Below are 22,762 nucleotides of genomic sequence, written 5' to 3'. Positions count from 1 at the left end.
CACTAGCAGCCTCTGGGCACTGCTCCCCTGGTGGTAACACAGGGCAGCATCATGCATCCCCACCCCGGATGAGCTGAAGGAGGTCAGGGACCTGCCACCCAGGCTCACAGTTCTGATGGGGGTTGAGCATGGCTTTCTTCCTTCACAGAACTTTGCAGGGCAGAGGGCGGCTGTCCTTCCCTAACTACTGACACCTGTTTCTCAGCTTAGAAAATGAACTTTTCAGGAAACAATGAAACTTTTGAGGGCGGGAACATCGGACCTTTCTTTCCTGTGCCCCCCGTGACCCAGCAGCCTCTCCTGGGTCCCTGGTACCAGAATGCCACCTATAATCCACTCTCCATTCCTGGGGCAGGTAAGGAATCTGAATCCTCAAAGAGGTTCAATGGGATTAGGGACCCTCCCTATAAACCAAAGCCTGAAGGTTTTCTGACCCCTTTTTCCTCGCCTCCCTTCCTCGCCCTGTGCTGACACCAAAGAGATGGTGGCAGCACTGTGGGGCAGTGTTTGTAGTCTAGGGTCACAGGAAACACTTGAATTCTAGCTTCATGCCAGTGACTCTGCTGAATACTACACATGGGTTCTCGCAGTTGACCACAACAAGCCATGGGCAAGGCAGCGTTGCTGTCCTTGCTTCCACATGAGGGAACTGAGGCTCCCAGTCAGTGACCGGCCCAGGGTCACACAGCAGTCCAACCAGAGTCTCCTCATGCTCTGAGACCAGGCTGCTTGGCAGAGGTACCTTAGAGCTCCTCGTCCCTATAATTTTTCCAACAAGTCCTAAAGGTTCTTTTTGGTTTTTGTTTTGGCTGCACCTGCAACGTGTGGAAGCTCCTGGGCCAGGGATCAAACCCACACCACAGCAGCAACGTGGGTTGCTGTAGTGACACCACCAGATCCTTAACCCACTGCACCACAAGGGAATTCCAGGCCTAAAGGTTCAAACTCTTACGGTGAGATCAGAAAAGTACTTTGGAGGAAGACTGACAAGTGAGACTTGAAAATGTTTGGCGGGTAGACATCTGGGATTTATTTCATTCCGTCCATGGTGGGCAGAGGCTTTAGGCCGGGTAGGGCAGGGGCCTTAGGCAGGCAGGGGCCTCTATGGGGTGATTACCCCCTCTCACACCTCCCAGTAGGAAAGATAATGTTCAGCTTGCTCTTTTGCGTATCCTGCTGTAGGCGAAGCATGTTGTTTATATTATGAAGCTTTTCCAAGTAGAATACTAGGTGTGGGAGTTCTCTGACACTGCAGGTTAAAGACCTGATGGTGTCCCTGCAGTGGCTTGGGTTGCTGCTGAGGTGTGGATTTAATCCCTGGCCCAGGAATTTTCTCTCATGCTGCAAGTGTGCCCCCCCAAGGAAGACTAGATGTGATCGGGAGAGCTTTTCTGCCCCTGTTCCCAGGTCAGTAGTGGTCCGTCTGAGCAAGGGGGAGTTGTACCAGCTTATGGCCTGTGACCTACAATTCTTTTTTTTTTTTTTTTTTTTTTGTCTTTTTGTCTTTTTGCTATTTCTTGGGCCGCTCCCGCAGCATATGGAGGTTCCCAGGCTAGGGGTCGAATCGGAGCTGTAGCCACCGGCCTATGCCAGACCCACAGCAACGAGGGATCCAAGCCGCGTCTGCGACCTACACCACAGCTCACGGCAACGCCGGACCCCCAACCCACTGAGCAAGGGCAGGGACCGAACCCGCAACCTCATGGTTCCTAGCCGGATTCGTTAACCACTGCGCCACGACGGGAACTCCTGACCTACAATTCTTCACTGTGTCTCTACCTGGCAGATGATGGATTAGCATCTTCATGTGAGCCAATTCCTTCAAGAAATCTTTCTATATAAATGCTTTGTTGGGAGTTCCCATTGTGGCACAGCGGAAATGAATCTGACTAGGAAACACGAGGTTGTGGGTTCGATCCCTGGCCTTGCTCAGTGGGTTGAGGATCCAGTGTTGCAGTGAGCTGTGGTGTAGGTTACAGATGTGGCTCGGATCCGGTGTTGCTGTGGCTGTGGTGTAGGCTGGCAGCTGTAGCTCCTTAGACCCCTAGCCTGGGAACCTCCATATGCTGTGGGTGCAGCCCTCAAAAGACAAAAAGACTAACTAACTAAATAAATAAAATAAATGTTTTGTTGGCTCTATTTTCCTGCAGACCGCTAGTTAGTACAGATGTTGAAATGCTATACTGCAGAGAAAGAAACTGTGTGAGGAAAAGTCTTTAGTTTAAAAAGTGGGAAGTTCTGAGAGAAATTCATCTTGTGCCTGGGAGTTCCCATTGTGGTTCAGAGGTAACGAATCTGACTAGTACCCATGAGGACGTAGGTTCGATCCCTGGCCTCACTCAATGGGTTAAGGATCCAGCGTTGCCGTGAGCTGTGGTGTAGGTCACAGACATGGCTCGGATCTGGCTTTGCTATGGCTATAGCATAGGCCAGCACTACAGCTCTGACTTGACCCCTAGCCTGGGAACTTCCATACGCTGCAGGTGTGGCCCTAAAAAAAAAAAAAGAAAGAAAGAAATTCATCCTATATCTGAAACATTCTTTGAATTAACAGGTTGAAATGCTATAACTCTGTGGTTTTCCTACACCATTCCTCTTAAGGATTTGTCCTTTAGAGTCGTGGTTTAGGAGAATAGTTAAAGTAATGAGTCCTGGGAGTAGAAATAAAATTTGTATTTTTGGAGTTCCCGTCGTGGCGCAGTGGTTAACGAATCCGACTAGGAACCATGAGGTTGCGGGTTCGGTCCCTGCCCTTGCTCAGTGGGTTAACGATCTGGCGTTGCCGTGAGCTGTGGTGTAGGTTGCAGACGTGGCTCGGATCCCGCGTTGCTGTGGCTCTGGCGTAGGCCGATGGCTACAGCTTCGATTCGACCCCTAGCCTGGGAACCTCCATATGCCGCGGGAGCGGCCCAAAGAAATAGCAAAAAGACCAAAAAAAAAAAAAAAATTTTGTATTTTTGTTGTTGTTGTTCAGCTGCAACAAAACACAGACTTTAGTGAAAAAAGAAATTTATAGGATTTATTGCTTTGTGTAACCTGAAATTCCAAGATGAAGCCACTTCTGGCTGGCGAGATGAGGACTCAAAGGACGTAATCCATTTTTTAGTCTATCTCTATTTCTAGGTCTTGACTTCCCCTGCGTTGGCCTGTCACCAAATATTTCAAAGCAGCACAGGGTCTTTCATGACTCTCTGGCTAATGATCCAAGAGAAGAGCCCACTCTCCAATAGTTTCAACGAGAGTTCCAAAGCTGACGCTCCATGATTGGCTTTGAGATTACCTGTCTCTGTATTTACATGAACTTCCTTCTTTTGGCTTCTAACCTGTTGAAAAGCAAGGTGAGACTCTCCTTTCTTTCCATAAAGGAAAATACCTGCATGCATGTGCTTATACAGAGATATCAAGCCAGGTATAAGAGGCACACTGACACATTCCTCAACAGTGACACTGAGTTCATAAGATCCACCTCACAACACTGGGTAAACTGCTTCGTGTACACTGATTTGAATGTAACTATTGCTTAAAAGTTAGTAAAACTTTTATCTTAGTTTCCTTTGTCAGTGGTACAAATCTGTCTCACAAAGTCAAATGCCTTTCCCCAAAATATATTTATATGGGAGAAACATACCTGATGTTATTGACGACTCTGCAGTGATTACCCCTAAAGTGTGGAAATAGGGGAAGGAGTGTGTATGTGTGTGGTTGTGAATGAATAGTGCTGAATGCATAGGTTTAGAAAGGATTTGAAATCCAAAGAGCTTTCATTTTGCTCTGCAAGGCCTGAAATTAATTATTCTTTTTGCAGCCATGACAAGCCTGAGGTATGCCTGGTATGTGCTTGGTCTCTTTTAAAAGGCTACAAAGTAGGGATGCTATTCTTTTTTTTTTTCCTTTTCATTTTTGGCTGCCCCATGGAACATGGAGTTCAGGGCCAGGGATTAGATCCAAGCTGCAGTTATGACCTAAGCCACGACTGCGGCAATGCTGAATCTTCAGCCCTCTGTGCCAGGCCAGGGATTGAATCTGCATCCCAGAGCGCCTGAGATGCCACTGATGCCATTGTGCCAGGGTGAGAACTCGAAGAGGGTGCTATTCTTACGCTTCCTAATTGATGGCCTGGGAACCAACCAGTGTGAGCAGATGCTTACTCTCGTGCCGCTCTAGTGTGAAGAAGGGTTCTGGAGGCCCCACTGTTCCAATCGTTTCTCCTTCACTGATTGACTCCTGCAGATGTCCAGGGAGGACCTGAAGGCTGTTATCAACTGACATGGAGAAAACCCAATATTTTAACAACTAGTGTGGCTATACAGGTGTGCACTGGCTGGATGTTGTGACTGGCCCAGGAGACAAAGTGGCTAACTATCATCTTCTCTTTTTAGGTTTCACAAATGGAAGTCTGTATTTTCCATATCCTGTGGTGCTCAATGAGTACCCTGGCTTCCTTGTTCCTCAGTTCCTGTGGCCCACTGCTTTTATTTTATTTTATTTTATTATTATTTTTTGTCTTTTTGCCATTTCTTGGGCCGCTCCCGCAGCATATGGAGGTTCCCAGGCTAGGGGTCCAATTGGAGCTGTAGCCACTGGCCTACACCAGAGCCACAGCAACGCAGGATCCGAGCCGTGTCTGCAACCTACACCACAGCTCACGGCAACGCCAGATCGTTAACCCACTGAGCAAGGGCAGGGACCGAACCCGCAACCTCATGGTTCCTAGTCCAATTCGCTAACCACTGCGCCATGACGGGAACTCCAGGCCCACTGCTTTTAACCAAAGACTGATCATCCCTCTGTTTTGTAACAGAGCTTATAAAACAGGTTAAGGACCTGATGTTGTTTCCATGAGGATGCTGGTTAGATCCCTGCCCTCACTCCGTGGGTAAGTATCCAGGGTTTCTGCAAGCTGCAGCATAGGCTGAAGATGCTACTAGAATCCAGTGTTGCTATGGTGTAGGCTAGTAGCTGCAGGTCTGATTCAGCCCCTAGCCCTGGAATTTCCATACTCTGCAGGTGCGACTGTAAAAAGAAAGAAAGCGGGAGGCGGGGGGAGCTGGAGTTTGAAATTGCGTTCATTAAAAAAAATGGTAACATGAGTTAAGAAGAGTTAACTTGGGAAGAGAAATTGTTTGATTTTCTGTGTGGGTTGTGGGTGGGAGGAGTGCAAGTGGCTCATCCACTCACACCTGGTTGAAGCTTGAGTTTAGACCAGGCTATGACTGAGGGGCACAGCTGACACCAGTGGGAGGGCTCTGGGAGATGACTACATCTGGGTGAAGTGAAGAATGGATGCAGAAGAGCCCCAGGGAAGTTTAAATAAGTTCCAGTCTTTTTTTTTTTTTTTTTTTTCTTTTTCAGCTGTGCCCACAGCATATGGAAATTCCTGGGCCAAGGATCAAATTCGAGCCACAGCTGCAGCAACCCAAGATCCTTAACCCACTGTGCTGTGCTAGGGATTGAACCTGTGCTGTCACAGAGACAACGCTGGATCCTTAACTCATTGTGCCACAGCAGGAACTCCCAAAGCTTTAGACTGAAGAAATATTTAAGCCTACCCCTTCTGCTTAAAGGTTGAGGTACTATCGTTTTTTTTTCTCCCCGCACCCACAGCATATGGAAGTTCCTGGGCTAGGGGTCAAATTGGAGCTGTGGCGGCTGGCCTACACCACAGCCACAGCAATGCCAGACCTGAGCTGTGTCTGTGGCCTACACCACAGCACATGGCAACACCGGATCCTTAACCCACTGATGTGGGGCCAGGGATCAAACCCAAGGTCTCCTGGATACTAGTCAGGTTTGTTACTCCCAAGCCATGATGGGAACTCCTTGAAAGACCTGTTTTTAATTTTTTTTTTTTTTTTTTTTTTTTTTTTTGTCTTTTGTCTTTTTTGTTGTTGTTGCTATTTCTTGGGCCGCTCCCTCGGCATATGGAGGTTCCCAGGCTAGGGGTTGAATCAGAGCTGTAGCTGCCAGCCTACGCCAGAGCCACAGCAACGCGGGATCCGAGCCGCGTCTGCAACCTACATCACAGCTCACGGCAACGCCGGATCGTTAACCCACTGAGCAAGGGCAGGGACCGAACCCGCAACCTCATGGTTCCTAGTCGGATTCGCTAACCACTGCGCCACGACGGGAACTCCTGTTTTTAATTTTTTTTCCTTTTTTTTTAAAGCAACTTGGATTATTTTTAAATGATTTTTTTTCCATTATAGTTGGTTTACAGTGTTCTTTCTGTCAGTTTCTTCTGTACAGCAAAAGTCTCACATCTATATACATTCTTTTTCTCACATTATCCTCCATCATGTTCCATCATAAGTGACTAGATATAGTTCCCAGTGCTATACAGCAGGATCTCATTGCTTACCACTCCAAATGCAATAGTTTGCATCTATTGCATCTATTTAGACTCCCAGTCCATCCCACTCCCTCCTCCTCTCTCTTGGCAATACAAGTCTGTTCTCCAAATCCATGAGTTTCTTTTCTGTGGAAAGGTTCATTTGTGCCATATATTAGATTCCAATTATAAGTGATATCATGTAGTATTTGTCGTTCTCTTCCTTACTTCACTTGGTATGAGTTTCTAGTTCCATTCGTGTTGCTGCGAATGGTATTTTGTTCTTTTTTTATGGCTGAGTAGTATTCCATTGTGTATACATACCATATCTTCTTAACCCACTCATCTGTCAATGAACATTTAGGTTGTTTTCATGTCTTGACTATTGTGAATAGTGCTGTAATGAACATGTAGGTGCATGTATCTTTTTCAAGTAAGTTTTGTCCAGATATGCCCAAAAGTGGGATTGCTGGATCATATGGTAGTTCTAGATTTGGTTTTCTGAGGTACCTTCATACCATAGCAGTTGTACCAATTTACATTCCCACCAACAGTGCAGGAGGGTACCCTTTTCTCCACACCCCCTCCAGCACTTGCTATTTGTGGACTTGTTAATGATGGCCATTCTGACTGGTGTGGGGTGGTATCTCATAGTACTTTGATTTGCATTTCTCTAATAATTAGTGATGTTGAGCATTTTTTCATGTGCCTGTTGGCCATCTGTACATTTTCTTTGGAAAAAATATTTATTCAGGTCTTTTGCCCATTTTTCATTGGGGTTGTTGGTTTGTTTTTTTTTTTTGCCATTGAGTTATAGAAGTTGTTTGTATATTTTAGAGATTAAGCCCTTGTCAGTTGCATCATTTGAAACTATTTTCTCCCATTATGTAGGTTGTCTTTTGGGTTTTTGTAATGGTTTCCTTTGCTGTGCAAAAGCTTGTTAGTTTGATTAGGTCCCCATGATTTATTTTTGCTTTTATTTCTGTCGCCTTGGAAGTCTGACCTAAGAAAACATTTGTATGGTTGACGTCAGAGAATGTTTTGCCTATGTTCTCTTCTAGTGCAACTCGGATTATTTGATGTATGAATCTCCTTTTCCCTCAGGTAACTGTGAAAGATCAAAAACCAAAGTCCAGAGTTCCCATCTTGGCTCAGTGGTAATGAGCCCAACTAGTAACCATGAGGATGTGGGTTCAATCCCTGGCCTTGCTAAGTGGGTTAAGGATCTGGCATTGCCAGGAACTGCAGTGTAGATTGCAGATGTGGCTCGGATCTGGTGTTTCTGTGGCTGTGGCATAGCCCGGCAGCTGCTGCTCCAATTCAGCCTCTAGCCTGGGAACTTCCATTTGTCCTAAGTGCAGCCCTAAAAAAAATGAACAAAAAAACCGAAGTCCCTTTCAAAGTAATAGAGATTCAAGGCAGATGTTACAAAGTTCAGGAAATACTCAGCAACTTTAGAGGCTAGTATCTCTCCTGTGTCTGATTTGATGTGTTCTGATTTGTTTTTTGGACTTTGGTTTTTTTTTTTTTTTTTTTTTTTGTCTTTTTGCCATTTCTTGGGCTGCTTTCGCGGCATATGAAGGTTCCCAGGCTAGGGGTTGAATCGGAGCCATAGCCTCCGGCCTACACCAGAGCCACAGCAACGCAGGATCCGAGCCACATCTGCAACGTACACCACAGCTCACGGCAATGCCGGATCCTTAACCCACTGAGCAAGGCCAGGGATCAACCCGCAACCTCATGGTTCCTAGTCGGATTCGTTAACCACTGCGCCACTATGGGAACTCCTGTTTGGGGCTTTCTACTCAGCATCTCTTCTGCCCCCCAAAACTAGCACTGGTTATGGGCGATGACAAATGGCAGCACATTCTAACTGGGTAACAGACCTAAGACCCTAGCTTACAAGATCAGAGTCAGTTTGGTGGTATATCATTTTGATGCTGGTTTTCACACTTAATTCCTGCTGCTGTTAATGATAGTATATTGTGGGTTATATGGGATTTTTAAAGTTATCCTGGTTGTTTTACTCTTAGTGTGTAACTTAGAGCTGGGTATTGGAAGCTTAGTGTCCCCCTTAAGAGGCAGAAGCATGACGGGCTACCCTTCACACCGAATCCTGGCATTGGGGAACCCTGCCTCACTTCAACCCCTAGTCCTGGAGCAGTGGCTTGACTGTCCCTTAAAGGTCATTTCTGCCCTGCAAAGGTCAAAAAGAGAAGAACAATAACTAAGCTGAGGCAAAGTGTCAAGACCTTTAGGAGTTCCTAAGACTTTTAGGAGTTCCCTGTTGTCTCAGCAGGTAAAGGATCTGGTATTGTTACTACTGTGTCATGGGTTTCGATCCCTGACCCCTGAACTTCTGCAAGTGATGGGTGCAGAAAAAAAAAAAAAAAGTGTACAAAATGTCAAGACCTTTGGCTTTATCCTAAAAATGAAAACGATTGATATTTTTATAAAAAATAATAAAAATAAATTTTAAAAAAGAATGTAAACATGTATGTGTGACTGGGTTACCTTACTGCGCAGTAGAAAATTGACAGAACACTGTAAACCAGCTATAATGCAAAAAATAAAAGTCATTATAAAAAATAAAACTAAAGATATTGGTAATGATTCTCTGTATAACATCTTGCGTCTGTTACACAATCGATTTAAGGGATGATATTCCATTGTTATAGAAAACTGCTGAGTCCCAGTGACAGGGAAGTGCTAAATATTGCATCCTCATACATGATCTCTCTTGATTGACTGACTAAAGCATTATACCAAGAAAACAAGAAAAATGTGCCACTGTAAAGCCTTGGGAATTATAAGTTGTACAACAGCAAATAAATTGAATTGCAAAAGTGTATGTATGATTCTCAAACATTCTTCTGCCCTCTCAAAATGGCCACATCACTCCTAGCACTAGTAGCATTGGGTCGTTCATGAATAACTCTGTCTTGGCATCTCTAGGGCCCTCAGAGAAGGAGAAAAGGATGGAGGAGTTGAGGACAGAGTGAAAAGATTAAGCATTCCCTGTAAAGAGGAACTGCCCTGCAGATAGAGAGCGTACTGACTCACTGCTTATTAATGGAGGCCAGGCACGCAGCAGGTCCACTGATGCATATGTCAGTGGGGTGGGGGAGGCTGTGGAATCCTATGTTCTTTGCTTTAGGCAAACAAAGATTTTTTTTTTTTTTTTTTTTGTCTTTTGTCTTTTTTGTTGTTGTTGTTGTTGCTATTTCTTGGGCCGCTCCCGCAGCATATGGAGGTTCCCAGGCTAGGGGTTGAATCGGAGCTGTAGCCACCGGCCTACGCCAGAGCCACAGCAACGCAGGATCCGAGCCGTGTCTGCAACCTACACCATAGCTCACGGCAACGCCGGATCGTTAACCCACCGAGCAAGGCCAGGGACCGAACCCGCAACCTCATGGTTCCTAGTCGGATTCGTTAACCACTGAGCCACGACGGGAACTCCCAACAAAGATCTTTATACTCAGAACCAAAGATCTAGACGGTCAATTTGCGGAATGAATCGTCTAAGAATTACTGGTTAAGTAATTACTGGTTAAGTCTATGACCATGTGCCAAAAAGATTTTTATGTGGCTGGAGGCTTTCCTAAGGTTATTTGAAAGAGCAGGGAAGTTGTGAGAGGTTCACGGTGTCTCCAGGAAAGGCTCTCTGGGTGATGGTATGGACAGTTGTTTTGGTTTTGGTTTGGGTTTTTTTTTTTTTTTTGCTTTTTAGGGCTGCACTTGGGCATATGGAAGCTCCCAGGCTAGGGGTTGAATCAGAGCTGTAGCTGCCAGCCTATGCCACAGCTACAGCAACACCAGATCTGAGCCAGGTCGTCTCTGACCTGCATGGCAGCTCATGGCAACGCCGGATCCTTAACCCACCGAGCCAGGCCAGGGATCAGACCTGCGTCTCCATGGATACTAGTCCAGCTCATTACCGCTGAGCCACGATGGAAGCTCTGTGGACAGTATATTGATACACACAGATGGGTCCACTCATTGTTGCTACTACGTTACCCTGTGATGAAAATGTCCTATCGAAAAATGTCCTTTAACTTCCTCTATATTAACCAAGTGCCCCTCAAGATGTATTAAGAAGACAGTAAAAAGTGATTTAAGCACTATATTTTTTCAGATGAGAAGCAAGGCTGGTCTTAGGAGGCCTGAGGCTTTATCTAACCCCTGCTTAAAGATGTTGTTTAGATATTCCAGGAAAACACCTTTCACCATCCCCAACCCAGACTGGATTATGTGACACTTATAATGTGCTCCAGTATCACTTGTGTTTCCACTTTCATAGCCCACTTCATTGTGTGGCACATGAGACCTGTAACGTTCCTACCCTCATCAAAGGAGGTCGTATATTCCTTAGGGCCATGATTATTGAAGCTGATGCTGTATCCCCATGAAAGAGTATAGAGCCTGGCCCATCACACGTACCCAAGTATTTGTGAATGAATGGCTTAGTGTTAGTGTGCTAGATTAACAAATTCGGCCTTGTGGGTTCAACCCTAGAAGGTGGCAAGATGGTAATGCCAATATACGGAAGAGGAAGCACAAAGACAGAAAGAAGAGAGTACCAATGACACTTTCCCGTCCTGTAATGCCTCCCCAAGTCTTGCCTTTATCCTCAAGGATCAATGAAAGTCAAGTATAAATTTGGAAATTGGAATCTAAAATGAAGGAACGCTCCTGACCACACCCACCCTTCACCCTCCCAAGTGGCTATCGTACCTCTGTGGCAGGTTGAGTTTCTTAGGACCAGACTCTAAGATGAAGTTGTGGGTGCAGGTAATTTAATGGGGAGTGCTTCAGGGAACAGCATCTGTAAGGGGCAAAGAAAGCACGATGAAGCAGAGAGAGGAGTTTTGGCTGTGATGTCATCAAAACAAAGAGCTGGCCAATCCCCCTGAGAGCTCATGAGCTGTAATGACCCTGCAGAACTGTCCCAATTGGGGCAAGAGGCCACAACTTATACTCCTGCATGGACCAGTCACTGTGATGCAAGATATCCCTAGAAACAAGGCATGGACTTGGATAGGGTAGCGATTCTTCAGGAAAGAACAATCTGTGGAGTTCCCATCGTGACTCAGCAGAAATGCATTTGACTAGCATCCATGAGGTTATGGGTTCGATCCCTGGCCTCGCTCAGTGGGTTAAGGATCTGGTATTGCCATGAGCTGTGGTATAGGTCGCAAACGTGGCTCAGATCCAGCATTGCTGTGTCTGTGGTATAGACCAGCAGCTACAGTTCCATTCAGACTCCTAGCCTGGGAATCTCCATATGCCGTGAGTGTGGCCTTAAAAAGAAAAAAAAGAAAGAACAATCTGTTTTTTTTTTGTTTGTTTGTTTTTTGTCTTTGCTACTTCTTGGGCCACTCCCGCGGCATATGAAGGTTCCCAGGCTAGGGGTGGAATTGGAGCTGTAGCCCCCTGCCTATGCCAGAGCCACAGCAACGCGGGATCCGAGCCGCATCTGCAACCTACACCACAGCTCACGGCAACTCCAGATCGTTAACCCACTGAGCAAGGGCAGGGACCGAACCCGCAACCTCATGGTTCCTAGTCGGATTTGTTAACTACTGCGCCACGACGGGAACTCCAGAAAGAACAATCTGGAGTTTCCACTGTGGTGCAATGGATTGAGAATCTGACTGCAGTGGTTTGGGTCACTGCCGAGGCACAGGTTCAATCCCTGACCTCAGAACTTCCATATGCCGTGAGTGAGGCCATTAAGGAAGGAAGGAAGGAAGGCAGGAAAGAACAATCCCTGGAAAGGGGAAGTTATTTGCAACCATCGGCTGTTAACCAGCAGTTGGGAGAGGAAATACTTTGGTCCTGGCTCAGGGATGGGGGTTAGGAGTTTACAAGGGCACAACACACATCCCCACAACTTCCAAATCATGTTCTAACTGAAATGTGACCACACTTCTAATAAGTTCCTACTGAACACCACTCTGCATGACGCATTGCATTAGAAGGTGAAAACACAATACAATGGTCTCTGTCCTCAAGAATCTTCCGGATATTCAGGCAGCTGCTACTTACCACAAATAGAGTGGCTTAAACTGTATCCATCAGAGTTCCCCTCATGGCACAGCTGAAGTGAATCCGACTAGGAACCATGAGGTTGCCGATTTGATCCCTGGCCTTGCTCAGCGGGTTAAGGATCCGGTGTTGCTGTGAGCTGTGGTGTAGGTTGCAGACATGGCTTGGATCCCACGTTGCTGTGGCTGTGGTGGTGGCCAGCAGCTGTAACTCAGATTGGACCCCTAGCCTGGGAAACTCCATCTGTCGCCAATGCAGCCCTAAAAAGCAAAACAAACAAACAAATAAACAATATCCATCAACTTCTGGTTTTTGGCCTGGCACGTAAAGAGGTTAGAAGTCTTCACTCTGACCTAACAGATAAAAACCTGAACAAACTAATCATCAAATCTTAAATTGGTCAGAGAACTGAGGTTACAGGGCAAACCACTGACTCGAAAACTGGACAGATGGACAGATACAGAGTCACAGCTTAACTGGAGCAGAAACTTCTGTGGGAGCCAGTACCAGGGTAAGATTTCTTTTCTCTGGGAGTTCCTGTTGTGGCACAGTGGTCAACGAATCCGACTAGGAACCATGAGGTTGTGGGTTTGATCCCTGGCCTTGCTCAGTGGGTTAAGGATCCAGCATTGCTGTGAGCTGTGGTGCAGATTGCAGACGTGCTCAGATCCCGCATTGCTGTGGCTCTGGTGTAGGCCGGTGGCTACAGCTCTGATTCGATCCCTAGCCTGGGAACCTCCATATGCCGCGGAAATGGCCCAAGAAATGACCAAAAAAAAAAAAAATTTATTTTTTTTCTTTTCTTTTTACAGCTGCACCTGCGGCATATGGAAGTTCCCAGGCTAGGGGTCAGATTGGAGCTGCAGCTGCTGGTTTACACCACAGCCACAGCAACGCCACATCGGAGCCATATACAACACACACCACAGCTTTCAGCAATGCTGGATTTGTAACCCACTGAGCGAGGCTAGGGATTGAATCCGCATCCTCACAGACACCATGTTGGGTTCTTAACCCGCTGAGCCACGATGGGAACTTCCAGGGTAGGATACTGACTGTAATAAGCATACCATTGTGATACTGATGGTGGTGAGGAGGGGATAACAGAGAATATATGGCAAATATCTGTATTTTCAGCTCAATTCTGCTGTAAACTGAAAACTGGGATTAAAAAAAAGTTGATGATTTTAACTAAAAATAAAAAACACATTTATTATCTCAGAAATCTGTGTAATCAAGACTGGGTTCTCTGCTTAGCAACTCATAACACCAAAATACGGTGTGGGCAGGGCAAGGCTGTTACCCACAGGCTCTGGAGAAGAATACATGTCCAGAGTCATTGCAAATGTTAGCAGAATTGAGTTTCTTGTGAGTGTAGGATTGAGGTGCCCGTTTCCTTCCTGTGTCAGCGAGTGACGGCTTTCACCTCGTGGAAGCTGCCGTATTCCTTGCTATCTGGCCCCTTCATTTTAAATTAAGGCCATCAGCAGCACAACAAGTCCAAGTCCTTCTTTTTTTTTGTCTTTTTGCCATTTCTTGGGCCGCTCTCACAGCATATGGAGGTTCCCAGGCTAGGGGTCTAATTGGAGCTGTAGCTGCCAGCCTATGCCAGAGCCACAGCAATGTGGGATCCGAGCTGTGTCTGCAACCTACACCACAGCTCACGGCAACGCCAGATCCTTAACCCACTGAGCAAGGCCAGGGATCAAATCTGCAACCTCATGGTTCCTAGTTGGATTCATTAACCACTGCGCCACAACGGGAACTCCCAGCAAGTCCTTCTTAAGCTTGGAATCTGACTTCCTCTTTACTACCCACCAGGAAAAAACAAAAATAAAAACAAAAACTAACCAACCAAACAAAAAAACCTCTGGTTTTAAAATATGCATTGATTTGGTTCCAATCACCCAAATAGTCACCCTTCGAAAGGACCAAATTGTCTTATAATGTAATCATGGGAGAAAAATCTCTCAAAATAACAGTTAGGACCAGTTTGGGCAAAAAAGCTTGGGGCCGTTTTACAAATGTGCTGACCACAACCGTGATGACTGGCTGGTAAGATACCTTGGTAAAGGGAAGTCTGGTGGCTTGTTTACCTTACTGAACAGCAGTGGAGAGTACTGAGTCTGAGTGGAGAGATTTTAGGATAAAAAAGTTTCTTTTTTTTTTTTTTTTTTTTGTCTTTTTTTCCTATTTCTTTGGGCTGCTCCTGCGGCATATGGAGATTCCCAGGCTAGGGGTCGAATTGGAGCTGTAGCCACTGGCCTATGCCAGAGCCACAGCAACGCAGGATCCGAGCTGTGTCTGCAACCTACACCACAGCTCATGGCAACGCCGGATCGTTAACCCACTGAGCAAGGGCAGGGACCGAACCCGCAACCTCATGGTTCTTAGTCGGATTTGTTAACCACTGCGCCACGACGGGAACTCCCAGGATAAAAAATTTTCATTCAGAGTTCCCGTCATGGCTTAGTAGTTAATGAATCTGACTAGGAACCATGAGGTTGCGGGTTTGATCCCTGGCCTCGCTCAGTGGGTTAAGGATCTGGCGCTGGGGTGAGCTGTGGTGTATGTTGGCAGCTACAGCTCCGATTGGACCCCTAGCCTGGGAACCTCCATATGCCGAGGGTGTGGCCCCAAAAAGACCAAAAAAAAAAAATTTTTTTTTTCATCCATCAGCTTTATGGGTTCAGCAGTCTGGGAGTTAGAACAGAGGAGGAAGAGTTTGGTTTGAGGTTCTTTGGGGTAAGCTGGGCAGATCAAGGAAGATAACAGGCTAAAATGATGGATCACAAAATACAGGCCGGAAAGAGAAGACAAAGAAGCCTGGAGCGAAGGAGAACAGGCAGGAATTAGTTTGCAGGGGCTGCACTGGATGGAGAGATTCCAGTTAAAGCAGAAAGTGGAGGAAGGCTTCAGCAGGAGATTGAATAGTTAAATCCACAGTTCTTCAAATCAGATCCCCAAACCAACAGCATCAGCATCATTTGGGAACTTGTTTGAAATGCAAATTCCTCTGTCCATCCCAGATTTGGTAAATCAGAAATTCTGAAACCAGGAGTAGGGCACAGGAAGGTTTTAACAAGCACTCCAGGTGATCCTAATGCTCTATAAGCTTGAGAATCACTGATATTATTCCTCCATTGCGTAACAGAATATGTTTATCAGGAATGGGACACCAACAGGAATAGGAAAATTCCTGTACGGAGAATTTTTTGCTACATGCTGAGCTAGCCAAGGGTAAAAGGCATTGCTGAATTAACTGGCCTTAGAGTTTTCAGAAAGACCAAGTCCTGGACTACTCCAGCCAATTGTGTTATTGAGGTAAATTTCCCAAAGCCAATACTAGCAGTTACTAAAGAGGAGTTGGAGAAGGAGTCAGCCTGACCTATGTGAGTGATTCCTTTTTTTTTTTTTTTTTTTTCTTTGGCCATCCCTCGGCCAGGAATTCCCTGGCCAAGGATCAGATCTGAGCTGCAGTTTCGACCTAAGCCACAACTGTGGCAACACCGGGATCCTTAACCCGCTGTGCTGGGCTGGGAATCGAACCTACATCCCAGCGCTCCCAAAACCCCCCAGACCTTGTTGCACCACAGCAGGAACTCCTACATGGGTTATTTTTCAAAGAGGGGGGAATCCAATCCCCAGGGAAAAATGCGGGAAGTGGGAACAGTGAGTTTCTGGGGCCCTGAGTGACGACGACGACGAAAGCAGCAATAAATCCTAGTGGAGAGGGAAGGACTCTTGCTCATGAGTAACATCTGGCTGCACTTTGGCTCACCAGAGAACAGACTCCCCTCCCAGCTGCAGGCACCATCCCAACCTGCTGAGCTGCCTCAGCTGGAGGACAAAGCCAGAAGTTCTCAAGTAGGCTGTGCTTAGCCAACAGGTGGAGAATATATTTGGGGATGTGGGTAGCTGACCCAGTAATCCCTATATCCTTACAATTTTTCTGAACCAATTCCTCTTTTTTTTTTTCTTTTTGTCCTTTTGCCATTTCTTGGGCCGCTCCTGTGGCATATGGAGATTCCCAGGCTAGGGGTCCAATCAGAGCTGTAGCCACTGGCCTACACCAGAGCCACAGCAACGAGGGATCCGAGCCGCCTCCACAACCTACACCAGAGCTCACAGCAATGCCGGATCCTCAACCCACTGAGCAAGGCCAGGAATCGAACCCACAACCTCATGGTCCCTAGTCAGATTCGTTAATCACTGTGCCATGACAGGAACTCCCTGAACCAATTATTCTAAGAATAATAATAAATATGGGACAATGAGAATAAGTGCTAAGGGAGTTAAACACAGGGTTTTTTGTTGTTATTATAGGATTCTATTTTTAGTCTCTATTTCATTTATTTCTGCGCTGATCTTTAGGACTTATTTCCTTCTACTCACTTTGGTAGTTTGTTCTTTTTCTTGTTCTTTTAGATATAGGCAAGGATATGGAGATGAGAGGAACTTTGTATGCTGTTGGTGGAAATGTAAGTAGATGCAGCCACTGTGAAAAACAGTATGGAGGTTACTTTAAAAACAGAATTACCATTTGATCCAGCAATGTCACTCCTGGGTATCTATCTGAAGAAAGTGAGAACACTAATTCAAAAAAAACATGCATCCCACTGTTCACAGAAGCATTGTTTACAATAGTCAAGATACGGAAGCAACCTAAGTGTCCATCAACAGATAAATGGATAAAGAAGATGTGTGTATATACAATGAAATACTATACAGCTGTATAAAAGAATGAAATTTTCACATCTGCAACTGCATGTGTGGACCTGGAGGGATTCTGCTTAGTGAAATAAGTCAGACAGAGAAAGACCAATACTGTATATCACTTGTATGTGGAATCTAAAAAATAAAACATGCTAATGAATAGAACATCAACAACAGGTGGTAGAATATGTGTAGTTACAGCATTTAATACATTTCCAGGAGTTCCCGATGTGGTGCAATGAGATTAGTGGTGTCTCTGCAGCACCAGGACACAGGTTCAAACCCTGATCTGGCAGAGTGGGTAAAAATGATCCTGCATTGCTGCAGCTGTGGCACAGGTTGAAACTGGCTTGGATCTGATCCCTGCCCAGGGAACTCCATATGGCAAGGGGCGGCCAAAAAAGAAAAAAAAATTTCAAATGTATATGTATCAGTTGCTTTGTATCTTATGTCTTCATGACCAAGATCCTGAATTTAAAAAGTTACTATGTAATAAAGGAGTTCCTGTCATGGCTTAGTGGTTAAGGAATCCGACAAGGAACCATGAGGTTGCGTGTTCCATCCCCGGCCTTGCTCAGTGGGTTGAAGATCCCGTGTTGCCGTGAGCTGTGGTGTAGGTTGCAGATGCGGCTTGGATCCCTTGTCGCTGTGGCTCTGGCATAGGCTGATGGCTACAGCTCCGATTAAACCCCTAGTCTGGGAACCTCCATATGCTGTGGGAACCTCCCTAGAAAAAGACAAAAATAAAATAAAAAGTTACTACATAACACAAAGAATTGTTCCTGGCACATAGTAGGTGTTGGATAAATATTTGTTGACTGAAGACAATATATTGGTACATTTTGGCATATGCAGAGATAGGTCTGGATGGATGGATGAAAGGTGGGGATCATACTCGACTTCATCTTTCTTTTGAAGATACATAATCTTTGATGGGTTAGAGAATGACTTTCTGATATGGAATGAAATGAGTGGTAACTTAACAGTACACCAAAAAGTAACCTGATGGACTATGGATTCAGATTTAAGTAGGAGTAATAGACACATGCACTTAAAACTTCCAGCTCTTGTTTACTTTTATTTTTATTTTTATTTTTTGTCTTTTTTTTTTGTTGTTGTTGTTGCTATTTTTTTTTGGGCCGCTCCCGCGGCATATGGAGGTTCCCAGGCTAGGGGTTGAATCAGAGCTGTAGCCACCGGCCTACACCAGAGCCACAGCAACACGGGATCCGAGCCACATCTGCAACCTACACCACAGCTCACGGCAATGACGGATCGTTAACCCACTGAGCAAGGGCAGGGACCGAACCCGCAACCTCATGGTTCCTTGTCGGATTCGTTAACCACTGCGCCACGACGGGAACTCCCTACTTTTATTTTTTTTAATTCACCTCATTTCTGCCTTGCTTACTTTATTCTAATGGCTTATTTATTTATTTTTATTTTTATTGGCTGAGCCTACACCATGCGGAAGTTCCTAGGCCAGGAATGAAACCTATGTCACAGCAGCAACAGAGCTGCCGAAATGGTAACATTGGATCCTTAACCTGCTGTGCCACAAAGAACTCCTATTTGTTATTAATTTTGTATTCACCCTATGAGAATATCTACATTAAGTATGGGTCATTGGGGCATTCAGAGTGACCAGGTGGTATTTCAGGCTGGGAAGTTAGGGAACATTCTAATCTGGGCTGCAAGAGAATGATCTTTGGGGGTCCAACAGTATGGCATATTACAATATCCCTATGCTTCTGGAGTACATCAGTGAGAAATATGGCATTTATAAACTGCTGTAACTTCCCTCTCATATTAAACAAAATCAGTAAAAGTACAAGAAAAGGGTTTATTGCATTTAAGTCTGGCTGCTATATTTGAAGTGGCTTATTCGTAAGGTCATGTAATGCAATTAGCAGTAAAGAGTGATGCAGGAGGAGTTCCAGGAGTGGCTTAGTGGTTAGTGAACCCAAATAGTATCCAAGAGGATGAGGGTTCTATCCCTGGCATTGCTTAGTGGGTTAAGGATCCGGTGTTGCTGTGAGCTGTGGTGTAGGTCACAAATTCGGCTTGGATCCCACATTGCTGTTGTGGCATAAGCCTGAAGCTACAGCTCCTTTCAACCCCTATTCTGGGAACCTCCATATGCCATGGGTGTAGCCCTAAAAAGACAAAAGACAAAAAAAAAAAAAAAAAAGTGTTGCAAGCTTTTTTTTCAGCAGCTCTTCCACATTATAAATGTATAAATTCTTTTATCTGCTATGTATTTTTTTCTTTAGCTTCACCAACATTTTTTTTTTAAATCTAATTCCTTCCTTCCTAGCAAAATACCTAGGTTGGAGGTATCATTCCTTTTCTTTCCTTCCCTCCCTCCCTCCTTCTTGTATTTTTCATTTATTTCCAGTGTTAATTTTTATTTAAAAAATAAATTTAGACTCCTATGAAGTTGCAAAAATAGTACAGAGAATTTCCATGTACCTGTCACACAGCTTCCCTCAATAGCACCATCCCATATCTTGTAACCACAGCTCAATTACAAAACAAACAAGTTGACATTGGTACAGTATAGAAAATCCACTATACATCTTGCTTGAACATCATCAGTTTTCACCAGCACTTTTTTGGTTATAGGTATATCGCTCTAAGAAATTTTGTAAAGTGAAATTAGGATATAGAACAGGATCCAGGAGTAGGGTCTTTAGCCACAAATAGGTTCCCTTGTATGACAGTCTTATTGTCTCAATCGACCCCAAACTTACCCACTGGAAAACACTGACTTATTCGGCATAATGCCCTTAAGTTGTTCTGTGCATCAATACTCCATTTTTTCTATTCTTTAATTTTTTCTCATTGTATGGATATAACCGTTGAACCATTTTACATATCTACACACTGAAGAACATTTGTTTCTTTCTCAAAAGCTGTCTTTTGAAAAAGCATGAAAAGGAAACAGCATCAATAACCAACATTTCTTGGGTCCTTAATAAACAGAGCCAGGTTCAAGAGTTTTATTAAACTCAATCTGCAGCCCCCTCCTCCTCCCCTGCCTGGGGCTGGGGGGCAGGGATGAAAGGTCCTGTGCTTTAATCCCAAGTTTGGTCTCTCTGGTGACCTGCCTCCTTCCTAGAGTTATCTAGGAGCCCCACCCCGAAATACCTCCTGAGCATAAATCCTGAAGTGGTAGAAAGGGGCTTATTATGAATAACAAAAGACATCATTTTGCATATCCCAACAACAACCCAAGTCTGCTGTTGAGATATAAACACCTAGTAGAGAGACCCGAGACAGATTTGGTGTGAGCAGTATGCTGGTTGCAGCTGAAGCCGTGAGAATGGGTGAAAATGAAGAGAGAGTTGGTGGAGTAAGAGGGAGAAATATTTAGGACTATAATCTGGGGAATATGAACATTAAAGAGAGAAATATGCGAAGAGAGCGAGTAAAAGACTTTAAGGAGTATCAGCAGAGAGGCAGCCAGTTAGGCTGGTAGCTGGGAGGTGAGGTTGAGTGAAATGAGCTAAATCGTTTCCATGCCATTTAGCAGCAAGTGGTTCATTAGTGTCCTTGGTGAGGGTGGGTGAGTGGGCATAATGGTATCAAAATCTGGATTTGCAGCGAGTGAAGGAAGAGGAGGTGGAGAAGGCTGAGTGTTTATGGCCCTTTACGAAGACACTTGCCCGTGGAGGGAGGGAGGGAGGGAAGGAGGATGATGACTGGGGACACCACGGAGTAAAGTGGGAGAATATAGCCTCTTCCATGACCTGCAGCATTACAGATATTGTTAATTACTGGCCCAATCAATATCTATTCTTGACTCTTTAAAAAATTTTTTTATTGCTTTTTAGGGCCACACCTGTGGCATATGGAAGTTCCCAGGCTAGGGGTTGAATCAGAGCTATAGCTGCCAGCCTACACCACAACCACAGCAATGCCAGATGCGAGCTGTGTCTGCAACCTACACCACAGGTCACAGCAACGCTGGATCCTTAACCCACTGGGCGAGGCCAGGGATCAAACCCTTGTCCTCATGGATAATAGTCAGGTTCATTTCCGCTGAGCCACCATGGGAACTCCTTTCCACTCTTTCTTAGTCACAGCATCTAAGTTTATTCCAAGTGGCAATATGCCCTACACACAGAGGACAAGAGCACCTACACATCCTTCACCTGGTGGTAACCAAAGAGAGAGCACGTGAAGCTGCACCTGTTTTCTATTAGAGATCTTTAAGAACAAGACTGATGACTGACTGGCTGACTGGGCGCCCTTTGTGGGGGTTCCTGCCCCCTCCCCCTTTTCCGCTTTAGCCATTTCCCTTATTTTTCTCCTGCTTTCTGCTTGCAGGGGGCATTTGGATAGAGAATCAAATTGAATAAGGAAGCTGGTGCTAAGGATGTTGGGGTAAAGCGTGAACAGTCGGGGTCCGTTGTGGGACCCAGAACCAGCCCTGTGGCACCAGACCAGCCCTCAAGCAGTCCACTCCAGAGTTCTTTAGGACAAAGAAAACCTTTACTCTGTTTCACCAACTGCAACATCTGGCCAAACCCAGATAGCGTGATAACGCAGTCATTTCAAACTTTTTTTTTTTTTTTTCATTTCAAACTTTCAGTGCCCCCCAGAAGTACTATTCCCGCCTCTCTTGATTGAAAATAATAGTAATGACAAGGTCATCAAATGCTCAAGTACTTAAATCCCTGCCTTCAGGTCTCCATTTCCCTCCCCCCTCAAAGCCTTCCTTCTGTCCAAGGCCAAGCACTGGACCCAGGCTGGCTCCTCTCTCCTGTCGTCCTAACATCCCTTTCTCTCCACATCAGTCGTGTCTCCCTGTCTCTCCATCCCCGAGACTCAGAGAACTCAATCCCTGTCTTTCAAAAGCCAAACTCCTCCTCACAACCCCAGGACGCCCCTTCACTACCTCCCATTCCCTGGCCTATGGCTTTCCTTCCTCTCACGCACAGAGCACTCTGTAGGCGCCAGCGGCCCTTCCGAGATGCCCATCCATCACCCACACACACGCCAGCGCCTTTCTGTCCCTCCACTTCCCCGCCAGTGGCGTCCCACCTGCAGGAGCCCCTTCCCCCGAGAGGTTGCTCTCCCCAGCATTCAGCAAACGTGTTCATCCCACCTCTGTGCCCCTTCCTCCTCTCAGGGCTGTCTGTCCTCCGCCCAGGCTGGCCTCCTTCCTCTCTGCTTCTCCTCTTCCTTAAGCGTCAGCGGCTCTAGGCCCGAGGATGGAAAGAGACCAGGAGCTCAGAGGAGCAGCCACGACCTGTCCCAACTCCACACTCAGAGGAGGGGACAGTCCGGGAGGCTGAGGGGGACAGGAAGGGCTCTGTCCTTTAGAAAAGTGAAGGCCAGGGCGCCTCCATGCAACAGGGATGTGCGGAAGCTGATGCAAAGGACTGCTCATCTCCACCAGGCCTCAGCAGGTTCTTCCAGCGCCTTCCGTGGGAGCCACCTGACTTGGGAGTGTGCACAGGGCGCACGCGCTGGCTAACGGCTGGGGGCGGTACCTGCCAGAGAGGCTGCAGGTGCTCATCCTAGTGCCCAGATAAAGGCGGAGCCTTCGCTACCTGCACCTTAGGCTCCCTTGTCTCTGAGATCTGACCAGTGTGGGTCGTCGGCGGTGCCACAGAGGCCTCCTGTCGCACACTTGGAGCGAGAGAATGTAGGTGGGGCGAA

The 22,762-nt window shown here is 45.9% G+C and overlaps 1 long non-coding RNA gene across 1 annotated transcript in view; it reads right to left on the bottom strand.

Moving 5' to 3' along the window:
• LOC102162372 (uncharacterized) overlaps positions 1 to 22,540 on the bottom strand; it is a 29,938-nt gene extending 7,398 nt beyond the window's left edge. The window contains exons 1-2 of the long non-coding RNA XR_001302400.3: positions 22,206 to 22,540; positions 11,063 to 11,153 (exon numbers count right to left, since the gene is read on the bottom strand). This is a non-coding gene — a long non-coding RNA (uncharacterized LOC102162372). The remainder of the gene's footprint in view (positions 1 to 11,062; positions 11,154 to 22,205) is intronic.
• Positions 22,541 to 22,762: the final 222 nt, after the last annotated feature.

Source organism: Sus scrofa, chromosome 18 (genome assembly GCF_054392235.1).
Source record: "Sus scrofa isolate SSC_HxYL_T2T_F1_AM1 chromosome 18, Sscrofa_HxYL_maternal_Yorkshire_Landrace_v2.0, whole genome shotgun sequence".
Classification (NCBI taxonomy): domain Eukaryota; kingdom Metazoa; phylum Chordata; class Mammalia; order Artiodactyla; family Suidae; genus Sus; species Sus scrofa.
The sequence above is the reverse complement of the archived record's forward strand: the minus strand, read 5'-3'. Positions and strand labels throughout refer to the sequence as shown.